Here is a 19,358-nt window from a genome sequence, read left to right on the forward strand (position 1 = left end):
CCCATCTCTGGGGGTATGCAAGCTGTGGCTGAACACCTCAGAACAGGAATTCTGACCCAAGGTAGGAAAGAATTTAGACCAGTAGATACGGACCTGACTCCTTCAAGGTTATGCTCTCAGTACCAGCTAGGCTGAGCCTGCTGACGTTTCTTTTCCTCCCACAACATCCCACTATGTCTCCCTGCTGCTTTCAGGGTCAAGTCCAAGCTCTTACTGTAGCATTTGAGGCCCCTGTGTTCTGGGCCCACCACTGCTCTTCTGCTGATGGTTCCCCTACCACATGCCTTGGAGCCTCTGACACATTGTTTCTTCTGCCAAAAGTGTTTTTCCTGTACTTTTCTTGGCTCCTCGGCTTACTGTCACCTCCCGCAGAAGACCTTCCTTGCTTCAAGCTGGCTTTTGTGTTCCCTCAGCCCCTGCATGCACACCCACCTTCCAGATAAATCATCTGTTGGCTCATCTCTTTCTCCCTCAATGATGGCAAGACCCTCAAGGGCTTCCTACCAGGGCCAGCGCAGGCTCTCGACACAGAGGGCCAACGTCTCCTGAGCTGAACTGGCACCTCACAGACTCCAATGTTCTGATTCCAAGAGAGTCTAGAGCTGCCCCCGTGAGCTTCTGACTGTAAGACCTGCTCAGGATGGTTCAATAGTTGTACCATTTCTTCTGATTATGAAAGCCATGCAACTTGGGCAATTCACGTAAGTCCAGGAGGGGTAGTGGGTGGTACCTGGCCACTTTTGGACCTTTTTTTTTTTTTTTAAGATTTTATTTATTTGACAGACAGAGATCACAAGTAGGCAGAGAAGCAGGTGAAAAGAGAGAGGAGGAAGCAGGCTCCCCGCCAATCAGCGAGCCCAACGAGGGGCTCGATCCCAAGACCCCGGGATCATGACCTGAGCCAAAGGCAGAGGCTTTAACTCACTGAGCCACCCAGGCGCCCCACTGTTAGACCTTCTTGAGGCCACAGTCTACATAGTACTGGTGGTGTTGACTCACTTCCGGCTGGGGTGGAGAGGGGTGCACAGGCCCGGCTGCCAATCAGAGCAACTGATGGGGGGGAGGGGCACATCCACAAATCTGACCAGTCAGTGTGAACACTCAGTCCTGGGCCTTGTGTCTGAGTCTTGCCTATTCCTCAGGATGGCTCCTTATCGCCTATATGATAGAGCCCTATAAGAACATAGGGATAACCCAGAGGAAGCAGAGTGAGAAATGGGGAGGAGAATCAAGCCCTGGGGAGCCCTTGAATTCTGCTGAGCCCCTGGATTCTGAGGAGCCGGACTTACATCTGGACTGGACAATTTCAAGCCAATAAATTCCATTTTTGTTTACATCAGTTTGGTCTGGGTTTCCTGTCACTTGTATCTGCAAAGTACCAAAATGATGCGAGCACAAATAACAGTGGGGCTCCTTCATGTCTCACTATCCAGAGGAACCTGCCACGAACAGTTTGATGGTTTCATTCTGGGGGTTTCTCCGAGCAGGAGCGCACATGTATTTATACGTATTTTTTTTCTAACAAAAATGAGATCATACAATATCCACCATTCTGTAACCTCCTTTTTCCTTAACAATGCACCACGGACTTGTTTCCATGTCAACAAGTATAGATCTACGGCTTTTGTCTCTACAGTCACTGAGACTGCCAGCACCTGGCTGGACGGTGATTTATTTAACCATCTCTAGCTGATAGATAATTGGGTAGTTTCTCATTTGTGACCATCATCAGGAGAGGCTCAGTAAACTTACTTGTAAAAGGCCCATGTTTGCTCTTGCTGGATTATTTGTGACTAAGATTCTATGAGTCCAGGAGTTTGACTTCACAACTAGAAGTTTCTCTCCCTGAGATTTAAGATTCTCTGAGTGTCTAGAAAGGTAGCAACTGTCTTCCTGGGCAGGTTTTGCGGCTATCAGAAAAAGCAAATCCAGGGCTAGGGGTGCCCCATAACAGCATCTCTGGCAAAAATATTCACTGACAGATATGCAAGCGAGTTGGTTGGGGGGTAGCCAGACCTTGGGGGTGGGAGGGTCCAGCCAGCTGTGTGCACCTGGCTAAGCTCCCCACCTCCCTGGGCCTTATCGCCCAGCTCAGGCTGACTCGTAGTGACCAAGGGAAGAGACCAGCCTCAGGGACCAGTCAGCACTGAGAGCCCATGCAGGATGTGACGAGCACACAGTCTCTGTCACCTTTCGCAGTCACAGTGACAACAGCAGCTGCCCCCAGTGATGCGACACCCGCCTTGTTCTAGTCCTCTACATGCTTTAACTCACGAAAGCCCCACAGCCACCTTCGGATGCTGTTCTTGTCTCTGTTTCACAGAAGGGACAACTTCGCTTCAGAGAGCGAGAGAGTGGCTTGTCCAAGGTCACACAGCCAAGAAAAGGTAGAGCTAAGGTACGGCCCAGATCTGCTGGATGCCCCAGCCCCTGCCTCACCCCATATTACTGCGGTAGGCAGCTGGAGAAGAGAGCTGCCTCAGGCAGCACTGTGGGAGCCCAAACCCCCTGTCCCTCCCCACCAAGTCCTAACACTCAGAAAGGACTCCAGATCTAGAAAAGTATAAAGAAGACAGCAAAGATCTCCCATGCCCCCACTGTGAACAGTTTTCAGAAACACATGCAGCTCTTAAAAAATGATATCATGCTGCCCATGCTGTTTTATAACCTCTTTTTTTTTTTTTTTCCCCAACTCTACAATACTCGGAAGTTCTTTCCGCAGTGGGGAATCTCAGGCCGCAGCCCCATTCCTAACAGCAACAGTGGGCACCATTGGAGGACTTCAGTAAATGGATCGAACTAGTCTCCTGGTGATGGACATATAGGTTATTCCCAACTGTCCTCCGACGGTCAACAGTCCCCAGTGAACATTCTCTAGCACGTTGGGATCCCCGTCATGCTTCAGGCACCGGCCGAGCGGTCACACCCCTAGAGAGGCCATCTGGGACTGGAGCACATCAGTCAGGTCCCCCTGACCCCCGTCTGTATTTGCAACATCACCTGCTAATTTCCTCCACTGCCTTGATGGGAGTCACTTCCCATGCGCCTTACTTGTTTGGGTGATCACGTACTATCTGTCTCTCCCCAAGGCTGTGTGCTCTGTGAGAGCAGAGACTAGCAGGGACAGGCAATCGACAAATGTCCTGGGAAGGCGGGAACGCCTCTGCGGCTGGTGCCCACTCTTCAGAGTGGGCATCCCTGCATCAGGGTCTGGAGATGCCCTCTCCCCAGCCACATCCCCAGTACCAGTTCAGGGACCCACAGTCATGGGCTCCTTGCAGCTTTTGTGCCTGGTGCCTGACGTGCCAGGACCCCAGCCCCAAGCAGCGCTTGCTGCATGCGTGGGACACAGGGCACTGGAGTGTGACGGAGCAGCTCTCCCACTCCCTGGCTGTGTGGGCTGGGGCCGGTCATTTCCCCTCTCAAGGCCTTAGTCGCCTTATCTGTAAAATGGGGCCAATACCACTGATCTCACAGGGTGGTTTTGAAGATTAAAAAAGATAATGAATGTGTTTAGCACAGAGTAGGTCCTCCGGAAATGGCAGTTTGGTCCCCGTGCAGTTAGTCCCGAGTTTGGGTCTGACTCTGTTTCACCTAGATAACCTCTTTTTATCTTGGATGATTCCTGTGTATGCCCTGGCCTCCTTCGCTGGCCTGTCCCTAGAGATGGCCCATTCCTAGCCTTCAAATGGCTAATGTTCTGCTCAGGGTCAGTCTCCCAGACACATCTATTGCCCACGGCCACGGACACCTGCTTGCCCTCCAAGCCTTAACAATGCAAGAGGCACTGACATGCATCGGAGGAACAGGTGCAGGAACCCTCTGCCCTTTTGGGCAAAATTCCTGGTCCCCCCTCCCCAAACATGGGGTAGTGATGGCCAAGTCAGCCCGTCCGGTTTCTCATCCCATCTGCCCCCCGCTTCCCCGGAGCATTCTTTGACCCCATAACCAGTAACTTCGCCTCTCAGAGCCTTGATTTCCTCCTCTGAATAAAGGCCACAATAACAACATCTGTGAGGATTCCGTAAGATGAGGTAAAATACTTAGCAAAGAGCCTGACGTTTAGCAATTGCTCAATAAATAGTGTTACTGTTATAAGTGCTTTTTAGCCTTTTGACAACAAAATAGAACACAGAGGGAAAAGTGCACAAAGCAAATGCTGGGGCGCCTGGGTGGTTCAGCCGGTCCAGCATCTGACCCTGGATATCAGCTCAGGTCACGATCTCGGGGTTGTGAGACGGAGTCCCACATTGGGCTCTGTGTTCAGCAGGGAGTCTCCTTGAGAGTCTCTCGCCCTTGCCCTCTGCCCCTCCCCCTGCTCATGCTCTCTCTAAATAATATAAATCTTTCTTAAAAATGTGGACTGCAGGGGCACCTGGGTGGCTCAGTGGGTTAAGGCCTCTGCCTTTGGCTTGGGTCGTGGTCCCAGGGTCCTGGGATCGAGCCCCGCATCTTCCCCCTCTCCCTCTGTCTGCCTCTCTGCCTACTTGTGATCTCTGTCTGTCAAATAAATAAATTTAAAAAAATTTTAGAAAAAAAAATGTGGACTGCAATAAATTATCATAAAATAAAGCATTGTGCCACCACCACCTGGGTCAATGAATAGCCTACATTGCCCCCCCATCCTTCTAGCCTCTCCTCACACAGGTGATCCTTTTCCCGACTCTGTTGCTATTATGACTAATAAAAAGCAAGTGAAGAAAAAAAAAACACGTGGCTACTCTGTCCTGACCCAACCAGGCTCCCAGAACCCCCCTCCCCTGCCGCCTCTGCCCCGGGTGTGGAGACTCCCCATCCGGTTTCCCAACTTTGGCTTTGGCTAATCTTTAAATAACCAGTTTGTTAGCAAAATAGCAGCAAGTAACACCTCCCTCGCTCCCACCCGAGCCTCCATCTTTCCCACAATGCTGACGGCTGCTCTCCCAACTCGTGCCAAGGAATCCCGTTCTCCGTCACTGGGCCACACACGCCAGGGACTGCCAACCATGCTGTTATGTCAGCGGCCATGGTCCTGCCCCTCTGGCCATGCCCGGCTTGGGGGAGATGGGCGTGGGCACTGAATGGCGGTCATTTTCAGGAAGGACCAGGATGTCGGTGCCCAAGCCCTGTGCCCCAGGTCCATGTGCCTCAGTCTTCCCATGCCTCGACCTCCCATAGGGTCATTGCTAGTTTAACTGAGATCAGAAGAAAACGAAGCACTTAGTGTCAGGCCAGGCCCACAGTCATTGCTCAAGAAATGCTTGCCGTGGTTCAGGTTGCTCAAGCTCTATATTCAGTCCCTAGGGAGGTCACGCGGAGCCCAGGGCATGACCGGGAGTGCTGGCAAATGATGACATCCCACAGACACTCATAGCTCTCAGACCATGATACCCTTATCACTTCTTTTCTTGCAACAGCATCTCAGCCAAATGCAATAGGTGTCTGTGGTCGTTACAGCAGGCGGAGGCCAGTCTGGGGGAGTGGGGTTAGGGAGCAGCTAATTAATAGGGTCATTTCCCAGTTATTAATGAGGCTGGCACTACACGAGTGTGCAGCAACTTGTTCTCACAGAGGAAGCCCTTCTACATACATTATATACAGCAAACTTCATGTTTTTTTTTTATTATTATCCTATGACATTTGCATATTATACATATTTACGAGTCTTTTCCCTTCTCATAACCACCCCATCAGGGAGGCCGGGCAGCTGCTGGCAGATAAGAGAATTGAGACCAGAGGGGCTGGCCATCCTGCTGACCTGAGCTGACTTCGAGCTCTCTGGGAGCAGCAGGGACCAGCAGCTGGCCCAAAGGCCAGTGGGCTCTGGGGGCCTGCTGGTGTCCGGGTGGAGGGAGGGGAGAGTGCCTTCTCTCCTCTCCCTCTGCCTTCCTTCCACAGTTATCACTGTGTACCCATTCTGCGCCGGGCGCTGTACCCGCTGCTGGCTGTCCACTGGGGAATGAAGCCGTCCTAGCTCACCTGTGAGGAGCTGAGGCCAGATAAGGAGGCAGATCCTAAACGAGCTGAGGGTGGGGGGTGACCGCGGGCAAGCCCCTTGAGCTGCTGGAAGCCTCTGTTTCCTCATCCGTGAGCAGCCTTGGGAGCAGCCTTGGGAGGCGGCAGGAGGGTGAGGTGCAAGAAGGTAGTGGGGGTCAGGCACCGTAGCTGCCACCGGGTGGGGGCGTGCTGTTGCCAAGGACGACGGGACCAGGTGTGGGTACTCTGCGGCGCCCTCAGACGGGCAGAGAGACGCGGGGTGCACCACCCCGTCCCATTTGGGGTTAGGCAAAGCGGGGACTGGAGGAGTGTGGGTGGAACAGGTTAGAGGGGCGAGAACAAGGGGGCTCCCCAAGATTCAGGAACTCTGATGGCCTCATCTCAGCCCCTCTGTGGCTCCCAGCATGGCTCACTGCTCCCCTCGCCTTCCTGAGCACGTGTTGCCCACGGCCCAAGCCCCTCAGGTGTGGCGAGAGCTGGCCTCCGAGGGCAACGGAGCCGGACTTGTGCGCACCCTCAGGCCAACGGCTTCCCCTCCCGGAAAACAGGCGCAATTACTGTTCCCACCTCCTGGGGTGTTGGGAGGACTGAACACGACAAGCAGTTGAACTACGAATTGGGCCCAGACGAAGAAAAGCTCTCACCGAGGTCCCTCTGCCAGCACGTGGGCGCCACTGGGGGGGAAGGCTGGGCATCTCCCAGGCATGCAGAGCGTGGGCGGGCGAGGGAGCAACCCCGATTCTGTGTGCCCAAGCTGCGGACGCCATTACTTACCAACCAGGGAGCTATGCGCAGAGGGATAATGGGAACCAGTCGGGAAGCAGCAGGCGTCACCTCGGGAGCAGGCACTGGACCAAAGGCTGGCACACACATCCCTCCGGGCACACAATCAGAGACTGGCGGGAAGCGGCAGGGGACAGGGGCCCTCCAGCGCCTGGACAGACCCGGTTCTGGCCACCCAGCACCTGGCGGAGAGGGAGGCACCAGCGTCTGTAGGAATGGGGGATAATGTCAATGAGGAGGTGCCTGGAATAAACCCTCTACCCCGAGATGCCCGGACCGGCCCTGGGAACACTGGGGAGGAAGACACCATGGAGCGATCATCATAGAAACCCAAGTGTTTGTACAACACTACATTTTCCAGAGCACTCTGGCATCCTGGCTCATGTGGGCCCCCACATTATTTTTCAGAGGCGTATTTACATGTCATGCATATTTACGATGCCTTTCCCACCACCCACAGAATCCCCACAGCAGCCAGGAAGCCAGGGTTCCAAAGGCTCCAATCTTCCCTGCCACTGTCTTGCTTTTCCCTTCTTTTCCCTGGATGGCAGGGAGAGGGGAAAGGGGCTGGAGTCACACAGGCTTGAGTTTGAATCCCAGTTTGAACTCGCTGGGCGACCCTGGACAGGCAGCTGCCACTTTCTAAGCCTCAGTTTCCTCTCTGTCCCATGGGAATAAGAGGGCCTCTTCTGAGGGTGCTAATGAGGAGTGAGAAGGTCACTGGAGGGAGAACACAAGGCCTGGCATATGTGCCTGAGAAAGACCCTCCGAAGAGGCTTTGCCCGGTCCCCTGCACTCAGCAGGAGGCCTTTCATGGCGTCGCTGCTCATCACCTCCCACATAACGCACTGGGCAAGAGGCAGAGGGATGCCAGGTGTCCCTTTCCACCCACCCTTCCCAAACAGGTGCCACTGCTCCTGGTTTGAACTTTAAATTGGCAGGAGCGAGGCCCTCCTGGGAGAAGGAGGAGGCGCCTCCAATCCACAACACCCTCCCAGGAGCCTCTTGGCTACCTTGGAGACCTCCGTGGAAGATTCTCAGCCTCTCATTCTACAGGTGGAGAGACTCAGACACAGAGGAGACAGAGCTGACGTGGGGGCAAGAAGCCAGGTGGGGGCTAGGATCTGAACCCAAGCTTTCCACCTCAGCCCTGAGAGGGGAGGCGCTGTAGGAACCTAGAGAAAGGGCCAGCTGATGGTGAGGAAGGGTCACCTTCCTCTTCTGGTTACCCCAAGTACCTGGAAAGCCCTCTTGACTTCCCTATAGCTGCATCTACTCTGTGCCAAGCCCATAACCTGTGCTCCTTACCGCTCCTCACCGTGTTATCCCTGCTTTTCAAGGGGGGGGGAAACTGAGGCTCAAGCAGATTCAGCAATTACCCACAGGTACACACGGAGGAAGAGGCAGGGCTTCCAATGCCAAGACCAGCACTCAGTTAGCCCTGTCTCCCCCAGTGAAAAAATCACCAACCAGGAAAAACAGGCATAACTGTCTTGACAAAAAAATGTTTAAGTAGCAGAAAAAATGTCAAATTCTCAAACAGTCCTGAATCAGTGCACACAAATTCTTATAGATGCATACAAGATTTCAAGATACACCATGGGGCGTGAAAATTGCCAGTGCATGGAAAGCCATGCTTGGGAGGGTGCCTTCTCAACCACGTTGTCACTTGTAGCCAAGATCAGCCAGAGCCAAAGTGGAGGGAGAAGCGGTGGTAACAGAGGAAGGTGTCCTGTGCAGGGCAGGAGGGCGGGGACCCTGATCTGGGGGTTTTCTCCCACTTTCTTTCTGCAGGACCAGAGCACATTGGCCCCCTCCCTGCCCAGAGTCCCCGCTTTACAACAGGTGGGAGGAGCACACAGGACAGCCTCTCAGGTCTCTGCAGCTCTATTGGTATTAAAGATTGAGACTTCCAACAGGGATGAACCTTGAGAACATTATGTTAAGTGAAAGGAGGCAGTCACAAAAGGCCACAGAGGGTATGATTTCACTTACACAAAATGTCTGGAACAGGCAATTCTGTAGGGACGGAGAGTAGATTAGTAATTGTCAGTGGGGAGCTTGGGGCGGGGGTGATGGCTAAGTGGTTCATGGTTTCTTTTTGGAATAATGAGAATGTTCTAAAATGGATTGTGCTGATGGCTGCATATCTCTGAATATGCTAAAAACCATCAAATGGTACACTTTAATTGGGTGACTTGCATGGTATATAAATTCGATCTCAATAAAGCTGTTACAACAACCCAACACTAACAAATATTCTGCAACTTCCAAAGTGGCAGCCATCCTCAGGCAACATGCAGTCCCCTCAGCATTCCTCCACTGCAGCCTGGGAAACCAAAGAGTATCTTCCTAGAAGCCCCCCCCATACCCCCTGCAGACCCTCTATTCCAGAGTCTTCATGTTGCACTTCACATTCACCTCTTCCAGGAAGCCCTCCCTGACCTCCCAACTATATTGGCTCCCTGGTTACTGGCTCCCAGGGCATCCTGGGTTTCTCCTTCTTGCCACTTACACCGAGAGAAGAAAATCACTTCCGTGATCGCTGGTTGACACTGCCTCCTCCATCATACTGGGCACTCCATGGGGGCAGGGCCATCATCACTGGTCATCAATGTCAACTGTACAGTGCCTGGCCTGCAGGAACTGCTCCAGAAATGTTTGCTGACTGAATCAGTGAATGGAAATTTCAGATCCTGTGATGGACACCTGGCTTCCAGTCCTGGCTCCAGCACACTCTGGCTGAATGATCCTGAGCAAGTCACGTAACCTCCAGAAGTCTCCACGCCTCTTTCAGAGAGTGGCCAGCGGTAATGGGTGAACATAGAATGGGATGAAGGGATAATGGACATGGAAAGCACTTTGTGAAGTGTCTCCTCCCACAGCTGCCCCTATTTTGGTCGAAGGAACCCACTCCGGCCCGAGCCTCTCCTAATACCTCTGTCTCCTCCACCCTCCACATCCCAGCGCTCACAACTCTTCCTGATGCAACACCTGCGTTGCTACCAGCACCATGGACAGAGCCGCCACCAGCTCCTGCCTAGATTATACCTGTCCTTTCCTGTCTCCTGCTTCCGCCCTGGCTCAGCCGGAGGAAAAAGGTGAAAACACAAGTCACAACCTCCGCTCCTCTGCTCAAACGTAAGCCCTCCAAGGCCTTACTTAACCTCAAGTAAAAGCTGACGGCCCTACAGATGCCACAGGTGACCCCCTCCACCACCAACAATCTCCCCTTTCCTCTTTGCCCACTCCCCTTGCCTCTATGCAGTTTCCCAAATACGCCAGGCCTATTCTTGCCTCCAAGCCCTCATACCTGCTCTTCCTGCAGTTGGAATGTTGGTCGCCCAGATGTCTGCGAACCTGACCCCCTCACTTCCTTCAGGACTTTGCTGAGACCTGACCTTGTCGACAAGAGGCAGACGGGCAGCGTCGTTAAGACTCTCCACCGAAGAACATGGGCTTGAGGTAAACATCTAGGGTTTGCCAGTTACAGCCCTGAGTGAACCTGGGCAAGTTTCTTAGCTTCTCCGTGACTCAGTCACTCCTTTCTGCAATGGGATAATTACAGCAGCTTCCTCAGAAAGCTGCTGTGGGGCTTCCATGACTCAGTGAATGCGACCTCCTTGTGGGTGGCTATTATGACCTCCCCTCCGCCACACCCCGCGCCCAGCCTGCCCGCTCTGCTGTCCTCCTTGCACGCGTCACTACACAACAGGGAGTGTGAACGGGGAATCTACCTGATGATTGCCTGCCCCTCCCACTAAAATGCCGGCCCCACAAGGCAGAGAGTTTTGTGGATTCGGTTTATTGCCAGAACCCCTGTGCCTGTCCCAGCACCTGGCGTGGAAGGGCTCAGTGAAGATTTCACTTAACAAATATTTTCAAGGCTGAATAAATATTTACTGATTAAGTGTCACAAGCTCTGGGGTTCCCTGTCCACAGGCATTTCTGTCTCCAGCCCAGCCTGTCCCTCAGAGCTCCAGGTCTGCACAGCTAAATTCCTACTGGCAGCTCGGCCCGCTGCCTACACCTCAGTGTATGTGTCCATGGCCTTGTGTGGACCTTCTCCGGAGACCCTGCTCTCTTCCAGCATTGCCTAACTGGGTACCTGGAACCAGCTCAAGAGGCTCCCATACTCCTTCCTCCTCCTTCTCGCTCACCCTCTTTTATGTAAAACCCTAGACCATGTCCTATTTCTTAGAAACCTCCTAAACATCTCTCAGATCCCCTTCTCTCGATCCCAAGTCACTGCCCATCCCAGCCACCACAACATATTGTTGAGATCGCTGCACCAGCCTCCACTCTGGGCAGCCTGCTGCCTCCCTTGGTTCATCTTCTGGGCTGCAGCCAGGAGGATCTTTTCAAAACACACGGGGAAACAAATGAAAGCTTCGCTCTGCAGGCTTGAGAAACCCAAATCCTCACTGACTCAAAAAAACAAACCGATGGGGACTTTTCAGAAGAATTCACCCCAGGGTGCCTCAAATAATGAAAGGCCTCCCCAACTTTGCCACCCCAGGCCCAGGTAAAATGGTATTTGTTGTATAAAAATTTAGTTGACCAAATAGATTTGCACAGGACTTTTTAGCTCAATAAATATTTGTGGAGTGGAATTGAAATTAAAAAAAAAAAAAAGCAGCTAAATAATAGCATTTATAGAGTCACACAGGCACTGGGGCCTTTCCACAACCCCCATGTCTGGTTTTTCTCCTCTCAGCAAACCAGTCAGGTGTTACTGACTCCAGTTTCCAGATGAGGCAAATGAGGCCCAGAGAAGGGAAGTCACTTGTCCGAAGTCACACAGTTCCCAGATTCCTACGGAGTCCTCCCAGTCCCTGGAGGCTGTGCCAGCTGGGGGCAGCGAGGCTGGAGTTTCCGACAAGGCAGAGGAAAGTTGTTGACCCTCCTGCTCTCCAGCTGACTGTTGCTGGCCTGAGGCCCTCAGAGCACATAGGCCTTACTTGCTCATTTCCTGCTCCCTGCTTTTGCCTGTATGGTTTCCCTGCTGAGGGTAACCACTCCCCAGGCTGCTCAAAACCAACTTGCCACCCTTCACGGTCCACTTCCAGCACTGAATCTCCTGCTTGTACCCCCTCCTCATGCCCCAGAATACACCACCTGCAATGATTTATAGACGTTCCCACCATGACAGCACACTCGTCCCTCCTGGCTCTTCTGCCCCCAGGGACTGCGGTTCCTGTTTCCTCTGGAAGCTTGTCCTCCCACCCTTAGTCCTGAAACCACACTGACCTCCCCAGTCTCTCTGTGTGGGCTGACCTTGCTCCTGAACCCGACCAAGTCTCATCTCCCCAGGTGCCTCCTGGACTTTCTCTCCATTGATCCCTTAGGCCCCCAGGTCCAAAAAGGACTCATCACCTTCTCCCCCAAACCATTCCTCCCTGATAATGCCAGGATCTTCCCAAGCCTCCAAGCTAGAAACTTGGACATCTCTCGGGACCCCACACTGCCCCTCAGCCCTCCCAGGCCTCACTGATTCTGCCCCGAGATGTCTGTCACACCACTGCTTCTCTCCAGGCCCAGTGCTCTGTGCTGGGTTCGGGCCCCATCCCCGCTCAGGGCATCTGAGTACAAGCCGCTCATCCACCCACGCACCCATCCATGCCACCCACTTTCCCAACTTGCCCCTGACTCGCCTCCATCCGCTCTAGTCATCCCTCCGTTTACTCACTCGCCCGCCACCACCCATCCGCCACCATAATTTACTGAGCTTTCTAGTGCTCCAAACAATGTGCTGGGCACTGTGACCCAAGGATGGCTTAGACCCAGCCCTTGGCCTCCAGATGCTCACACAAGAACTGGGTCTTGAAGGGTGAACACAATCTGTGGAGGGTGGAGGGAAGGTCGGGGGGACATCTAGGTCGAGGGATAAACAAGGGCACGGGCACGGGCACAGGAAGGAGACACCTCGGGTGTCTGAGACACTTGGCCAGACAGGTGGGGAGCAACAGAGCTGAAGGACGAGGGGCCGACTGAGGCTGGCTCTGCAGGGGCCTTCCAGACCAGGTGAGGCGTTTGCACTTTATCCAAAGCAGGGACTTGAGATACACAGCCTTTGGTCAGACCCCAGCCAGCTCTCTCAAGTCATAGTTGTGACCTTGAACAAATGACCTCAGTGCTCCCCATCTGTAAAATGGGAATAATGATACACCTATTACAAAGTACTAAATGAGCTAATGCATACACGTATTATGTCTCTTAGCGGAGTGCCTAGCATATAGAAAATGCTCAGCAAATATAGTCGCTATTATTGCTCGTATTTTCCTCATGAATATCCTCTAGTCAGCTGGTAGACAACAGAAAGCTTTATAGAGAGAAAGTGCGTGCTGATCTAGACGGCAAAGCCTTCTCCTCGGCAGGCAGCGGGAGGCTCTGGAATGAGCTTTATTACCCCTGCCCAGGGTTTCCCAGGCTCTGGCCGGCCCCGAGGGCGTCATCAGCTCTAGGCTTGCCTTCCTCTGAGAACCACCCCCAGACAACCATGCCCATCACTGCCCCAGACTGGCTCCTGAACTGGGATGAATTCCAGCATGTCTTGCCCCTAATTTTGAGGACCATGGGCAGTTAACACCCAAGATGTAAGGGCCTCGGGGGCTTCCCTACTGAGAGTTTTCTGACTCAGGCAAACTCTCCGCTCTACGACACAGCTCTAGGGGACAGTTCCTGCTCTTCATGGAGAGTGGTGAGAAACCCTTTACACACTCTCTCCTCTCACCCTCATGTCCCTGCTCTGGTGTATGGCCGCCCATTCTGCAGATGAGAATACAGAGCATCTGAGAGGAGACAGAAGGGCCTTTGCCTCAGTCTGTGCAAGTAATGGCTGAGCAGGGCACCAGACCCCAGGTTGGTCTGTCTCCAGAGCCCCTGCTGTCTCCCTGAAATCTTGGAAGCCCCACTCCCCACCACACAAATTATCAAGGCCCAAGATAACGCCTGGACATGAATTTTCAAGATAACGCCTGGACATGAATTTTCATACTCTCCTGGAGTATGTCCAGGAGAGCTGTCTGCAATGATGGGAGACGTTCTCACATGCATGTCCACTAGTAGCCGCAAGCCCCACATGACTACTGAGGGCCCTAAATGGGACCAGCATAACAGAAGAACTGAATTTTTAATTTAAATTTAATATTAAATTTAATAGCCACTCGTCCCCTGTGCCTGTGCTATTGGCCAGCACGAGACAGCTGTTAGCAACCTCACTGAGATTATACTTCTAGATGCGCCCACTTCTTAAGCCACAACTCACAAACTGTTTTGCCATTTTGTTAGATTTCTACCCTGTACCACGTCATCCCTGCTTTTATAAACAGAGGCTATCCAGCATCCACAAGTTAACTGCTTCTTTACGATTCGAGGTCATTCAATTTTTTTTTTAAATTTTTTTTTTTTAAGATTTTATTTATTTGTCAGAGACAGAGGGAGAGAGAGCGAGCGAGCACAGGCAGACAGAGGCAGAGGGAGAAGCAGGCTCCCTGCTGAGCAAGGAGCCCGATGTGGGACTCGATCCCAGGACGCTGGGATCATGACCTGAGCCGAAGGCAGCCGCTTAACCAACTGAGCCACCCAGGCGTCCCGATTCGAGGACATTCAAAAACTAGTTGCCGAACTCCTGCTCTGGGCCAGGCACCAAGCCAGACGTGGAAGACTGACACATTTGTCCCACTCCCCAAGGATCTCAGTCTAGTGAGGGGACATGCCCTACATTAGGGTCTGTGATGGAGCAGATGGATACAAGGGCAAGGTTTATACACAGTCTGGAAAGCCACGAGGACAGAGTAACTAACTTAGTGGTGGAGTCCAGGAAGGCTGCCCAGAGGAGGGGACACTTACAGGTGTCCCAGCATCTTAGAGCCTGGAAGGCATGTTCACATCCACAGTCTTTTGTGCCTCCCTATAGCCCCAGGAGGGAGTTCGGCCTGGCCTGGATTCTGGTTTTCTGTGCACTAAATTCACATCAGCAGACACTTCTGGAATGAGCACTGAATGCGGGCCCCAGCCTGAAGCCTTGAGACCTGGAAGCCAAGCTGGCCAGTGCTCCCCTGAATCTTTCCCTGCTGCTTTTTGGGAGGGTTTACCTGGGACCCCGCCAGCTGGTACGCAAATGTGCTTACAGTCTAGGACCTGGAAATGAGATAGTCTCTGAATCCTTTGTAGGTCCAGTTTTGTGAACCCCTAAACTTTGTGGCGGCTCTGATGGGATCCCGTTGCCCCCTCACTGGCCATCTGGCCTCTCCTTGGCCTGGCTGACTTCCGGAGGCCATGGGGGTGCTCATTTTAATGACATCTCCCCATAATCCCTTCCTTTCTATTTGGCACTCTCAGGGCCCATGTGCGCCTGCCCTACTTTTCTTTCTCTGAATCCTTCTCTGAGCTCAGGGTTGGTTCATTCTGTCCTCCTTTGCACTCCCTGCAGACGTTCCTGCCTGCGGGGCCCAGGCAGTTCCAGCCCTGCCATCCCCCCTTGTTAACACTGAGCCCAGATTTCCCTTGTGCAAAGCCTCAACTGGCCTGGAGCCCCTCTGATTTCTTAGGGTGCCTTGGGAGCAGAAGGTAGGGAATACTGTGTCCCACGAACATTTCTTGAGCCCCTCATTTGCATGTGGCCCCAAGCCGGGCCAAGCTGAGAACAAGGAGGTGAGTGAGTCAGGGGAAGTGGCAAATACGTAAATAGCACAGCAGTCCAATATGACAGAAGCTGCTCTGGAAGGAGGCCCAAGGGCCCCCAGGAGCCCTGACCAGCCTGATTAGAAAAATACCAAAAAGGAGGTGAGACTTGGGCTGGGCCTCGGAGGATGCATAGGAGTGTGCTGGGCAGACAGAGTCGGGAAGGGAGTTGATGGCAGGAGGAAGAGAGAAAAAGCATTCTGTGTCTGGGCAATGGTGAGGAACTCTGCACAGGTCAGGGGCTGGTGTCTGGCCTCCAGGGAAGGATGGGGAGGGAGCCAGGGCTGGAAACACAGGTTGTCACTTGATCACGAGGGTCCTGCAGTGCCAGTCCATGGAGGGTGGCCTTTATCCTGGGAGCAGTGGGAGTCCAAGGTCTCAGCAAGTTTGAAGGGAACAAGATCAGCCTACAACTATGGGGGGCAGCACAGAGGTGGCCACCATGGTCCAGGTGATTGCTAATAGGGGCTCACCTAGGACAGGGGCATTGGGGCAGCAGGCCAGCAGACAGAACCAGGAGACAGACTATAAGATACATCAGACCTGGGACTCATTAGATGTGGAGGGTGAGGTAGAGGGAGGAGTCGGGGATGACTGCCGGGCTTCTGTCCTGTGTGACTGTGGGCATATATTGAACATTAAGCTTCTGGCTACAATATCATAAGTACTTTGGGCTTGTGGGCCATTTGGTTCACCAAAGCTGTCAAAGACAATACATAAATGAATGGGCATTGCTGTGTTACGACAATTTTTTTTATAAGAACAGGTTGGTCATGGCCAGAGACTGCTAACCCCTGAGCTACAAACAACAACAACAACAAAAGCCATCTCAAGCTTTAACAATAAAATGGGTTAACCCACGTAACAGAGAAAGTTCAGAATTCGGGTGGACATCAGGCACAGTTCAATCAGGGTTTTGATTTTGCCATAGCTTGCATGTCCTGAATTGCAATCCTCTGCTATTCCTGAGTCAACCCATTTTTGCTGGTAAAACAACTTGTGTTGTTAAGGTTAACTAACACTCCATAAAGACTTGTAGGTGAATGCTCATAACAGCATTATTCGTAATAGCCAAAATTTCAAATGACTATCAACCAGTGAACAAATAAACAAAATATCATATACATATTACATTATATACACGAATACATACGTATGAATGTTTTATATATATATATCCATAACACGGACTATTACTCAGCATTAAGAAGGAACGAAGCACTGAGAGGGGCAGCAACAGAGAGATGGCCATAAAAACCAATATGCTGAGTGGAAGAAGCTAGACATACAAAAGACTACACATGTTCCCATTTAAATGAACTTTCTAGAAAAGACAAAACCAAAGAGGCAGAAAACAGATCAGTGGTTGCCTGGGGCCTGGCATGGGAGTAGGGAATGACTGCAAATGTGCACAAAGAAATTCGGGGTTGTGGTAATGGCTGCGTACTGTATACATTGATAAAACTCAAAATGAATACTTAGGCAAACTTTATGGTATATAAACTACATCTCAGTGAAGCTGTTTTTTAAAAAGGCTGATGGGGATAAAGGGGCTGCTGCGGCATAACCACCAGTGTCCACACAGAGGACAGCGGTGCCACTGACTCGTCAGGGGACAGAGTGGCAAGGGCAGGCCTGAGGGCAAGTGCCAAGGTCACTCTGGACACACTGGGTAGGAGGTGCTTCTGGGGCATCAGAGTGGCGTCCAGAAGAGCTCTGGGGGAAAGGCCAGGGACAGAGCTGGGGGGTGTGGGGACTGTGGGTGCTCAGGGAGACACCAAAGCGCTGACAGTTGAGTCCCCCAGAGAGGGTGTGGCCTGAGAGAAGGCGCGGGGACAGAGCCCTGGATCATTCAGGGGACAGGTGGAGGAAGAGAAGCCACAAAAGCCAGGATGAGGCAGCCAGAGAGGCGGGGCTACCGGGGGCCCAGCCTGCGGGAGACGGCGCTGCCCCAGGTACACATGAGATGGCTGGGAGATGGCTCCTGGTCTCCTGGGTGCTGGTGCTCTGGTCTTTTCTCCAGACCCCACCCCCACCCCCACCCCCGAGGGTCCTGGCCCTCTGAGACAGATTCTGTGTGTGCTTTGCGGGAAGTATCAGTGAGAAAGCTCTTGGTATTAACTGCAGCTCAGCTCGGGCATCTCCTGCCCCCCGCCAGATCACCAGGATGCCCACCAGCCCAGAGGGCACTGGACAGGTCCCTATCAAGGGCCTCCTATTTTCCAGCTCTGCAAACAGTATTTAGGTTGCTCTTCCCCACAGCGCTGACAGGTTGTCATCATTATATCCATTTGGCTGACAGGAAGAATGAAACTCAGAGAGGTTAAATGGCTCACCTAAGGTCACACAGCGAATGGGTGGTAGAACTGGGGCTGGCACCCAGGTCAGCCTGCCTCAAGAGCCTGTCCCTTTGTCCCACAGGAAAAAAAAAAAAGGAGGGTGGAGCCATGAGGGAGGGCAGGGCAGTGTTCTGAACTGCAAAGTGGTGGACCCAGGTTCCAGCATCAGATCTGCTCTCATGGCCAGGGCGAGTCACTCTCCCACACGGGCCTCAGTTTCCCTAGCCATACAATGAACGCTAGGCCCGTTGTGGCTGTCCCACACTGAGTTCTGGGAACAGGTGCTTACTGGAGACACGTCTGTCTGCCTTCTGTGGTAGAAATAAGCAAATGTCCCTACAAGGTCAGCAGCAGAGAAAGGCCGTGGTATTGGGAAGAAGGCACAATGGGGCTCCTCTTATCATGCTGGACCCTGGAGGAGCCGCCCCCAGGAAATACAGCCCAGTCCAGCCCAGATGCGGGCTCAGCCACTCTGCTGGAACAAAGACTCAGCCTGAAGTCACCGTGCAGGAGCGGCTTCCAGGAGCTGCCCCCCTTCTCAGCCATCCCAGCAGGATCTGCCAAGGGCGGGGGTGGGGGCCTCTGCATAAATCCCTCCTCTTTCTCTGCTGTGGCTGCCCAGTATGTAAACCACTCCAGAGGAGCAGCTGTCTGGGCCAGCTTCCTTCCCACCCTCAGCTCTAAGCATCCCAGGACCCCCCTGCCTACCCCTCCTCCCCACCCCCCACAACTGCAGGCCCCTTGGAGTCTCCTGGCTGCCTCAGCACCTCCATGGGAGATGGCTAAAGGACAACCCATTAGAGTCAGAGTCAAGCTCTTCCAAAAGGAATCAGAGGCGCAGAGAGGGTAGGTGCCTAAGCAAGGCCACACAGCAGACATGGGGGGCCAGCACAGACCCTGAGCCTCCTCACTTCCCAGCTCATTTCTGTGGCCCCTTCCTGAGGTTTTCATGATGGAAACGCTTTTATGCTTCTTCCTGCCCTTGTGCTCAGAACTCAGACCCGCATCCTGATTTTCAGTTCACCGCACACACTTCCAGTGAAATGTGTCCCATGTGAAATGACCACGAGGGACCCTGGGTTGGTCCCCTTTTCTGCCAGCACAGGTGACCACAGTCAGCCTTGAGGATTTTAACACCAACTTCTCCCTCTCTCTCCCTCACCTCTCCCTCCTTCCTACTTTCTCTCCCCATACTCAACCCATCAGGTTGTCTCTACCTTCAAAACATCTTCAGAATCCAACCAGTCCCTGCTACCTCCACCTCTGCCACCTATCCTGGTCCCAGCCTCCCTGCCGGGCTCCCTACCTCCACTCTTAGTCCCTTCAGCCTGGACTCTACAAAGCAACCAGAAGGTCCCGTTAGGATACAAGTCTCTGCTCAAAGCTCTTGGCAGCCCTCATCTCACTCAGAGTGAAAGCCAAAGAACCTTGCTTTGGCATACAGGGCCCCCCACACCTGGCCTCTGCCCTCACCGCCCACCACTCTCCTCGCCAGCCCTGTGTTGCCTCCACGCTGGCCTCACAGCTGTTCTTCATCACCCACAAACATCCCAGGCCTTACTGTTTCCACCATCA

At 53.0% G+C, this 19,358-nt stretch overlaps 1 protein-coding gene across 3 annotated transcripts in view; it reads right to left on the minus strand.

Moving 5' to 3' along the window:
* Nucleotides 1-6,850, minus strand: part of DLGAP4 (DLG associated protein 4) — a 139,476-nt gene extending 132,626 nt beyond the window's left edge. For all 3 annotated transcript variants that reach the window (XM_032845798.1, XM_032845799.1, XM_032845800.1), the window contains exon 1: nt 6,751-6,850. The gene's annotated coding sequence lies outside the window, so the exon portion shown is untranslated. The remainder of the gene's footprint in view (nt 1-6,750) is intronic.
* Between the last annotated feature and the right edge of the window lie 12,508 nt (nt 6,851-19,358).

This window comes from Lontra canadensis, unplaced genomic scaffold (assembly GCF_010015895.1).
Source record: "Lontra canadensis isolate GAN:19392208 unplaced genomic scaffold, GSC_riverotter_1.0 scaffold169, whole genome shotgun sequence".
In the NCBI taxonomy this organism is placed as follows: domain Eukaryota; kingdom Metazoa; phylum Chordata; class Mammalia; order Carnivora; family Mustelidae; genus Lontra; species Lontra canadensis.